Genomic DNA, 10,447 nt, shown 5'->3' on the forward strand with positions numbered 1-10,447 from the left:
GGAATGTCAAATAGTGCAGCCGCTGTGGAAAAGAGTATGGCAGCTCCTCAAAAAATTAAACATGGAATCAACATAAAATCCAGTAATTCCACTTCTGGGTATATACCACAAAGAACTGAAAGCAGAGTCTCAAAGTTATTCTGTACACCCACATCCATAGTGGCATTGTTCTCAACAGTCAAAAACTGGAAGCAACCCAAAAGTCTAGGGATGAATAAGCGAATCAACAAGCATGGCACAGGCACACAATGGATTACTGTGCTTAGTCGCTCAGTCATGTCTGACTCTTATGAGTCCCTGTGGACTGGAGCCCACCAGGCTCCTCTGTCCATGGGGTTTTTCAGGTAGGAATATTGGAGTGGATTGCCAATGCAGGCAAGCCTGACCTAGGGATCAAACCTGTGTCTCTTGGCAGGTGGATTCTTTACCACTTTGCCACCTGGGAAGTCCTAATGGATTATTCAGTTCAGTTCAGTTCAGTTGCTCAGTCGTGTCTGACTCTTTGCGACATCATGAATCACAGCACGCCAGGCCTCTTTGCCCATCACCAACTCCTGGAGTTCACTCAAACTCATGTCCATTGAGTCAGTTATGCCATCGAGCCATCTCATCCTCTGTCGTCCCCTTCTCCTCCTGCCCCCAATCCCTCCATTATCCAGCCTTAAAAAAAAGAATGACATGGGTTTCTGTAGTGGTCCACTGGTTAAGAATCTGCTTGCCAAACCAGGGGACACGGGTTCAATCCCTGGTCCAGGAACTAAGATCCTACATGCCTTGGGGCAACCAAGCACATGCACCACAACCCCTGAACTGATGCATCCTGGAGCCTGTGCTCCGAAACAAGAGACGCCACCACAGTGAGAAGCCCACGCACTGCAACTGGAGACTAGCCCCACCTGCCACAACTAGAGAAAGTCCACACACAGCAACGGAAGACCCAGTGCAGCCATAAATAAATAAATAACACAATCTACCACGCAGATGAACTGTGAGGACACTATGCTGTATGTAAAATAAATCATTTAACATTATGTAATTCCACTTCGATGAACTACCTGGAGTGTCAAATTCATAGAGACAGAAAGTAACAGGGTGGTTGCCAGAGCTGTGGCAGGGGGTGGTGGATCGGGGAATTGTTTGATGGGTAAAGAGTTTCAGTTTTAGAAGATGAAAGGAGTTCTGGGGATGGATGGTGTGGTTATACGACAATGTGAACGTACTTGAAAATGGCTACGATAGTAAATATTTTTTGAAAAGATTAATCATTTAACAAAAGCCCTTAGAAACTGTTTTAAACAGGTAGCAGAATTAAAGGTTGGAAGATGGGAACTTCCCTGGGGCTCCAGTGCTTAAGGCTCTGCGCTGCCACTGCAGGGGGTGGGGGTGCGGCTCAGGAGGAAGTAAGATTCCACTCGCCACATGGTGCAACCAAAGAAGGCGGTGGGGGGCGGGAATTGGAAGATCTCTGATCTACTATGACCTCAGTAGAGAGTTTTTCCCTAAGGACCCAATCAAAAAATGTCCCTTTCTATACCCTTACACTGACTTTTTTACTTCTTAGCTCTTAACCCACCTAACCAATAATTGGTCCACTTACCAGCTGTTCTCTCTTTCTCTCCCTCTACTCGACTACGATCCCCATGAGAACTGAAACGTTTTCTGCACTGTTTCCTGCTCTACCCCACAAACCTGGGACAATGATAGAATCAGGAGAGACAGATGGCAAATGTTATGGGAGAGACAGGGAAAAGAAAGTCAGGGTAACCTCCCAAAGAGGAGAATGAAAAGATAGGGACTTTGAAAACAGCAGAGAAAAGGCGAGAAAACTATGAGGTTGTTCTAGAACCCTAACATCTGACATATAGGAATCAGAAAGAGAAACAGGAAAAGTCAGGGTAGGGAAATCCCCGAAGAAGTACTGGGAAAATTTCTCAGAAGTGAAAAACAGGACTCTCTAGATTGAAAGCCAGTGAAGGGAAAACAAAAGAAATTCACACTAGGGCACATACACCAGGGATAAAGAAAAGATCCTAAAGAGGACTTTTCCTATAAAGGAATCATCAAAGATCGGGACTCAGAATAGCATCAGATTTCCCACTAACAGCACTGGAAGCTGGAAGGCAATCAAGCAACATCATTAAAATTTAAAGGGGAAATCTCTTCTGATCCAGACAAGCTACCAAATCTAGCACACAAGCAAAACGAAACCTTCTCAGACAAGCTGATCTCCAAAAGTGGACTTGCTATGCACCTTCTTTAGAAAGGTTTTGCAGGATGTGCTCCAGTAGAGCAAAGGGATAAACTGAAAAAGACAAAGACTCGGGATGTAGGGAACAGAGAAACCAACACTGGGAAGACATGAAGGGAGTCCAAGAATACTGACAGGACAACCAGAGGACAGCTGAAGAGTGGAGGACTCCAGGAAGAGCTTGGGAGGAGGTGGATGGGGGACAGAGAGGACAGGCACATTTATTTATTCCATGATTCTGTTTGAAAACTGCATTGACGGGGAGATGTCAGACTACTGTGTAAAGATTAAATATGAAATCAATCAGAAAATAATGAAATTAAAAACCATTATATCACTTATATGCGAAATCTGAAAAGGTAGAACTCAAAGAAATGTAGAATAGAATGTTGGTTGCCAGAGCCTGGGGGATGGGGGAAATGGAGAGATGTTGGTCAAAGTGTACAAGTTTCTAGTTACAGAATGAATAAGATCTGGGGATCTAATCTACAGCATGGTGAGTATGGTGAGCAATACTGTATTATATATCTGAAAGTTGCTAAGAGATTGGATTTTAAATATTCTCTCTACCAAAAATAAATGGCAATTATGTAAGGTGATGGATGTGCGGATGTCTTAACCAGCCCTACTGTGGTCATCATCTTGAAGTAGATCAATGTATCAAATCATCACACTGTACACCTTAAACTTACACAATGTTATACATCAATTTTATCTCAGTAAAAGAATGAAAATGAAAAAAGCAAGTATTAATAAAGGGAAGGAAAAGTTGCACAAGAAAGAAATACAGCATTTGGCTTATTAGTGAAAAAAAAATAATAGTCATAATAATAATAATGCAAACACTGACTATCAATTAAACCCAAAATTGTTATAACTGTATGGGAAATAAAGTAGAAGGGGGCAGGGGGGACACTGATGAGGATATAAGAGCACTTAATCCTTTTCTAGGAAAACAGTAAAGAGATCGGATGTCTGAAATTAGTTAGCAAAGAAAGAGCAAAGAAGCATATTAAGAAAGATGGGGGCGAAAAGAAGAAATAGCTTAGGGAAACAGGTGAAAGACGGCATTGCAACGTTCATTGTCAGTATCATTTGACTTCGACATGTATTGTCTTATTAAAAAGTAGATTAACTAATAGTTTAAAAATACCAGTGACCGGGAGTCTACAAACCTTATTGGACCGGGATGCCAACAATCAGAAGGTGACAGAGGAAAAAAGTGACAAAGGAAAGGGCTGGGATCATGGACAGAGGACGGAGCGAGGGAAGGAGGGCCGGGCGGAGAGATACCCGCCAGCACGTGAGAACCATGGCTGCTCCCGAAGTAAGGGGGAGGCTCTGCGCAAGCGCAGAGACAGAGGGCGGGCCAGGACTGGGTCTGAGGTCGGAGGGGAAATCCTGCCGATGATGGGAGCTCCTGGGGACAGCCCTCCGCCCTCCGGCTCAAATACCCGCTTCCTGCCGTTGGGAATCTCACCAAATGAAGCCCAGTGGGACCTCTGGCCTGTCCGCTTGTCCACGCACTACGGGGACCCTGGGGGCACTTTTCCTTGCGCTTCGTTCACCTCTGCCCAGTTAGGCCTGCTCTGACGGCCCCCGTCTCGAAAGCTGACCCTCCACCCCCTCACATACCTAGTCAGGCACAGCCGGGGGGAACTTGCAAAAGCCCTGGGCTCCTGGTTGAGTATTTTGGGGGAAACGCAGATCAAATTCAGTGGCAAGAACAGTTCTTCCCTTCAGGGCTGCTACTCCCAGACTCGGTGGCCAGAGCTCCATAGAGGCTGAGGATGCAATTATTTGGGCAGGCCTCCGGAGTGACCCACAACGTGAGGACCGCAGTTCCAGTCCTGCTCCTCACTGGGTAATGACCTTGGATGAGGGACTGCAGCTCTCTGAGTCTGTTTTGTCGTCTGAAAGGGAGAGATAACACCCTCCATTTGCAGACCTTTTGTAACCAGTAAATTAGGGCTCTAAATGCCCAGGGCAGGGGAGGCGGTGCTCAATAAACCTTTGGGTACTGATCCCTGTCCGCTCATTCCAAGTGATGCCCACCATGAAAATCCAGGAACCGCTTGTAGTAGTTTCCCGTCGCTTCTGTAACAAATAACCCCAACTTGATGGCTTAAGACAGCACGCATTTTTCTTCTTACAGTTCTGGAGACCAGAAATCTGAAATCAATTTCACTGAGCTAAAATCAAGACCTATATTTATGTGGCAGCCTGGATGAGAGGGGGGCTTCCCAGGTGGCACTAGGGATAAAGAACCTACCTGCGAGTGCACGAGACGTAAGAGACAGATTTGATCATGGATCGGGAAGATCCCCTGGAGGAGGGAATGGCAGCCCACTCCAGTATTCTTGCCTGGAGAATTCCATGGACAGAGGAGCCCGGAGGGCTACAGTGCATCCATAGGGTCAGAAAGAGTTGGACATGACTGAAGGGACTTAGCATGCAGGCCTGCTGGATAGGAGGGGATTTGGGGGAGAATGGATGCATGTATATGTATGGCTGAGTCCTTCCGCTGTTCAACTGAAACCACCACAACATTGTTAATCGGCTATACCGCGATACAAAATGAAAAGTTTAAAGTTGGGGGGGGGGACAAAAAAAACACGGCCTATATTCCTCCTGGAGGCTCCAGGGGAGAATCTGTGTGTCCTTGCCTTTTTCAGGTTCTAAGGACACCTGTGTCCCTGGGCTCATGGCAGCTTCTCCATCTTCAAAGCACTTGTGATGACTGGCCCCACCCAGATGATCCAGGATAATTTCCCATTAATTTAATCACAGCTGCAAAGTCCCAGGGAACAGTCTCACAAGTTTGGAAGTCAGGATGTGAACCTCTTCGGGGCCCTTTTGTTTAACCTACCACACCAATCTTTTGCTCCATTAAAACTGCAGTGACTCGGACAGGCAGAATTGATAGCATCCTTTGCTGTCACCTCTGTAATAGTGCTCTGATCGCCCAAGAATCATTCTACGGTGTTACTAAGAAATTGTGGGTAAAAACTCAAAGGTCAGAAAGCCCAAATAATGGGAAATGTGCCCCAGGTCCCCAGGGTTACAGCTGTATGTGTAAAAGCAACTGCTGAAGTTCTCCTTCAAATTCCAAATATGTTAACGCTCCCTTGGCTCAAGGCAGGAGGTGGAGATTATCTGATCCCTGGGGCTCAGTCCCAGACCTGGGGTCCAGAGCAGGAAGAGCTCCCATCACATAATACAGGACTTAGCCTGGACTCCCCTGGAGGAGGGATAAACTCTGATAAATTAGAATTGACTCAAGGTTAAACTGTGTTCTTTCAAATAGACTTTCACATGATGAAACCTATTCTAACCTATTGGTTCAGTAAACAGTTTCCACTAAACGAAAAGAAGTACTGTTAAAAAAAAATTAAAACTCAGTGGCAGTTAGTCCAACTATAGTATTAGGAAAGTAATTTACAGGGAATTCTTTCTGTCTCAGGACTCCCTTACCCCAGCCCCAAGAGCAGATAAATAATGGATACACTCCACTGAGAGTATTAAATTTTGCCATTGACCTTCAAAGATGAGTTTGCATGCTCTGGGAACAACCAAACAATGGCCTGTCAATAGATACAGACTTATCTCTACTCCCTTATTAAGCCTAACAATGATGGTGAATAATGTACCACAATCAAGTCCAGATCTAGTCCAAAGTAACCATGGAGGTTAACCTATCTGGATAGCTTATTATGGGCTAGGCTTTTGATGTGGATTCTCCAATCTCATAACAAGCCTGACGTAGGTGACATTCAACACTGTCCTGTTCAGTAGAGAAGGCAAGGGGGTTATTAATGTGTCTGAGGCCTGTCACATATCTGGGAAGAACTGGAATAGGAATCCAGGAAGGTTGATCCAAAGCCAGGCTCTTCTGCACTGCCCTGTGCTGCTGCTCTGGTGAACTGCAAGAACCTAACACTTCTTACATCTTTATTTAAAAAAAAATTTATTTATTTATTATTACTTTTGACTCTGTTGGGTCTTCGTTGCTGAGCGAGGGCTTTCTCTAACTGCAGTGAGCCGGGGCTCCTCTCTAGTTGCAGTGAGCAGGGTTTTCATTTCTGTGGCTTCTTTTGTTGTGGAGTATGGGCTCCTCAGATAGCTCAGATAGTACAGAATCTGCCTGCAATGCAGGAGACCTGGGTTCGATCCCTGGGTTGGGAAGATCCCCTGGAGGAGGGTACAGCAACCCACTTCAGTATTCTTGCCTGGAGAATCCTGTGGACAGAGGAGGCTGACAGGCTACAATCCATGAGGTCGCAAAAAGTCAGAGGACTGAGTGAGTAACACACACACATTAACACACGCACGGGCTCCAGGGAGCATGGGCTCAGTAGTTGTGGCACATGGGCTTAACTGACCTGTGGCATGGAAGCTTGCCAGACCAGGGATCGGACCTGTGTCCCCTGCACTGGCAGGCAGATTCTCAACCGTGGACCCCCAGGGAAGTCCAGGACCTAATGCTTCTTTTGTGACTCATCTGGAAAGAACAGAAAAAATTACTTGCTTATTTTTTACATATTTTTCTGAGCATGACATATGCTGCTTATATGGGATCCTTGAGTGAAGATAAGCAAAAGGGCAATTACAGCCTGGTGTGAAGGAAAATAAGGGGTTGTAGGGGTAAAACAGGGGGTGAGGAAAGGCTGTCAGGGATGGCAATCTGGGAGAGAGTGAGAAGGCCAGTGAAGTGTGTATGGAAGCCCAGTCTGGCTGCAGTCAGGAAAAGATCTTTGAAGCAAGGTACACTTCTTACTCACTCAGTCAGGTCTGACTCTTTGCGACCCCATGGACTGCAGTCCACCAGGCTCCTCTGTCCATGGGATTCTCTGTCCCATGGGAAGAACACTGGAGTGGGTTGCCATGCCCTCCTCCAGGGGATCTTCCCAATCCAGGGATCAAACCCAGGTCTCCCATATTGCAGGCAGCTTTCTTTACCAGTTTAGCTACGAGAGCAGCCGAAGAATACTGAAGTGCTTTGCCATTCCCTTCTCCAGGGGACTTCCCTGACCCAGCAATCAAACTGGGGTCTCCTGCATTGCAGATGGATTCTTCACCAGGGAAGCCCTTAGACTCAGACCAGATCTGCTCCCAGCTTAACTGAATGGTGCACGCGGCCTTACCACCTGCATGATGCTGCTCTCAGGAAATAGGGCAGGATGAGATGCCCAAGTCCACCTCACCCCCACTGTGGGTGGCTTGAAACCAGCTCTTTCTTTTTTCACTCTTCCTTCCCTCTCCCTCAAATTAACTGTAGTGTGAGACTTCCCTGGTGGTCCAGTGGTTAAGCCTCTGCACTTAACACTGCAGGGGGCAAGTTCAATGCCTGATGGGGGAACTACATATGGCACAGCCACACACACCCCTGACCCCACCAAAATATATAGCTATCATTGAGTTCTTATGGATGACAAGAAAGGAATTTTGGATTTCACCAATTGTCAAGTGGATTATGAAATCTATTTTTTTTAATAGCTATCAAATCTACTTCTGTTTCTGTGACCATCCACCAATACCTATTTTTGCCTGCCAGTGACTCTCAGAAACAAACCTGGAAGCTTCCTTGCCTCTGGTTTAAATTTACTCCAACTTAACTTTGCCAACACAAAGGTCAATCCTCTGAACCCTTGGCACAATCTCTCCCATCACGAATACCAAGGGACCCAACCTCTCAAGATACAATTTTTCTCTTTAACAAATGGTAGTTCTTTAATAATTACAGGAAAGCATGAGGACCCATGTTCTACTCAATTCAATAGGGCCAATAACAAGTCTTAAAACTTACCTTCTGTTCTAAAATATCTCCCAAACCTCAACTCATACAAACGTTTAGTCTTCTAAAATAACCTCCTCTATTTCCAACAGTCTAGTAACACAGTACTTTGAAGTTGTGACAAAAATCCAATAAATCCAATGGTAACAGCCAATGTCCTGCAGTGGAAAGCTGTGAAGCAGACCTTGCATAGTTAAAACAGATGATGTGTGACACTGCTGTTTGTACAAGGGATTCTCGTGTCACTGTTCCAATTATCACGGCAAATTCTAATTATGCAGATCATTAAAATTATTCAGACTGACATCAGATACCATCTTCAATTTCCCACTTGGGAAAGATGTGTCAAGCATAGAGAAAGAAAGTATTAATGAACTGCTGGAAAGAACATTTCCATTCTGTGTAGAGCTCAGTGATTGCTTAAACTTTTAAGCTCTCTGGTGACTGATATGATCTCACTATGATTCATAAGCCTCTGAGTCAAATTATTTACTCGGCGGCTCTCTCCCAGTGCTGATATTCTAGGGAGGTTTCCTACATTGATGTTTCCCTGCAAATGTTTCTCATCATTTGATTGTTTAGATGAACCCTTCGGGGATAAAGGCAGGTTTAGAGAAAAAGCCAAAAGGAGCAAAATTATGGAAAAGCACCAGATGCGAAGGCGAGGGTCAGTTTTACATGCTCACGTGTGTGCCCCAGAGCCTGGTTCTCATCCAGGAACAGAAAGAGAGTGATTTCCCACTGGTATTCTTTCTAAAGGACAAGGTCACAGGCTTGGCTCAGCCTTGGCATGGCAGCGGCACAGGGCTTCCTTCCAGTGCCCTCATTTTCATTTGTAAAACAACATGCTTCCAACAAATGAGCTCCAACCTCCTCTAAGGGTCTGTGTAAGCTCTTAGCGTAGAGCAGACACAAAAGGTATTGATGGGATGCAGAGTACACAACACGTGTAACATGAAACCTTTTGTGACAATAATCTGCTTTTCTTTCCCCTGAAGCCCTGAGTTCTGTAATTTACCAAGGCCAGCCCTCTCATCTAATAGGACAGCCCCCAAAGACCTGTGGGGGCTACAATTCGTCTTTCCTTTCTCCACAGGCTCTTGGCAGGTGGGGGGCGGGGGGGTGCAGGAAGGATGGAGCCAGGAGCTGAGACCTGCAGGACCACCGGGCAGGTCAATCCTTACCCCACTAAGTCCATCCGTTTTCAGAGCTTTTCCAAGAGGCATTCATGTAGTCTCAGTCATCAGCACAGAGCAAGCCTCCCGAATGGCTCTGGGGAAATAAGCCATCCTCTTTCTTTGTTATTATTTTTGCTCTTTAAAAAAAAAAAAATGCAGCTTCTTCCTACCTCTGCCACTGTGCACTTCTGAATAGATGCTTTGTTTAAGCCCTTGGAGAGGAATGAAGGCTTCTGGGAACCCCAAGGTGTAGGAGTGGGCTTTCTTCCTATGAGTTACTGTAAAGCTTACCTCCAGCTCCACTTTCAGCGCAGGTGGAGAAGAAACACAGTCCTGTTAAAAGATACCACGTACCACAGTACAGAATCAACTATGATTCCAATTATGTTCTTTTTTTATAAAGGCCCTATTTTTAAGGAATAAAAGGTTCACAAGATCCCACGCTCTGGAGGGGGTTAACGGCCGCTTCCTATGGAAGTGTGGCACAGCTGGCCAAGCACAGCTCTTTGGAGACGGGCAAGTGCGGCGCCCCCTCGTCTCTCCCCCTCACTTCTTGCCAGTCCAGTCCGCCCAGGACTCCAACTGGATCATCAACGCCTCTCAGCACTGACAACACTTACTTCCCCTCAAGAAATTAGAGCACAGCTTGACGGCAATTTTCATGGAAATTTTAATAGAAGAGTATAAGACTCACTCTTAATTTCTAAAATCCAAAGGTCAGAGTTACTAAAAGTCCTTCTAGACTGAATGTCCGTGTCCCCTCAAAATTCCTATGCTGACATATAACCTAACTCCCAAAGAGATGGTGTTAGGAGGTGGGGCCTTTGGGAGGTGATCAGGTCATGAGGGTGGACCCCTAATAAATGGGATTAGTGCCCTTAACCAAAGGGGCCCCAAAAGTGGGAACACGGCTGTCTGTGAAGCAGGAGTGGGCCTCACCACAGAGCGTATCTGCTACAGACTTGATCTTGGACTTCTGCCTTCCACAACTGTGAGAAATCTACATCCACTGTTTATAAGCCATTCAGTCTACGGCATTTTGTTACAGCAGCTGGAACAGATGAACGCACAGACTTACTGCTGTTCAAAATAACCACTCACATGCAGTATCCCTGGGTTGGCATTTTATTTAAAAAAAAAAAACAAAAAACCCAAACCCCGGTTATCCTATTTTCTTCCTTGCCCATCAGTTTTCTTAACAGAATGAGTCATGAAAAACTGGGGGGG

The sequence above is a fragment of the Bison bison genome, unplaced genomic scaffold (assembly GCF_000754665.1).
Source record: "Bison bison bison isolate TAMUID 2011002044 unplaced genomic scaffold, Bison_UMD1.0 scf7180017864302, whole genome shotgun sequence".
Classification (NCBI taxonomy): Eukaryota; Metazoa; Chordata; class Mammalia; order Artiodactyla; family Bovidae; genus Bison; species Bison bison.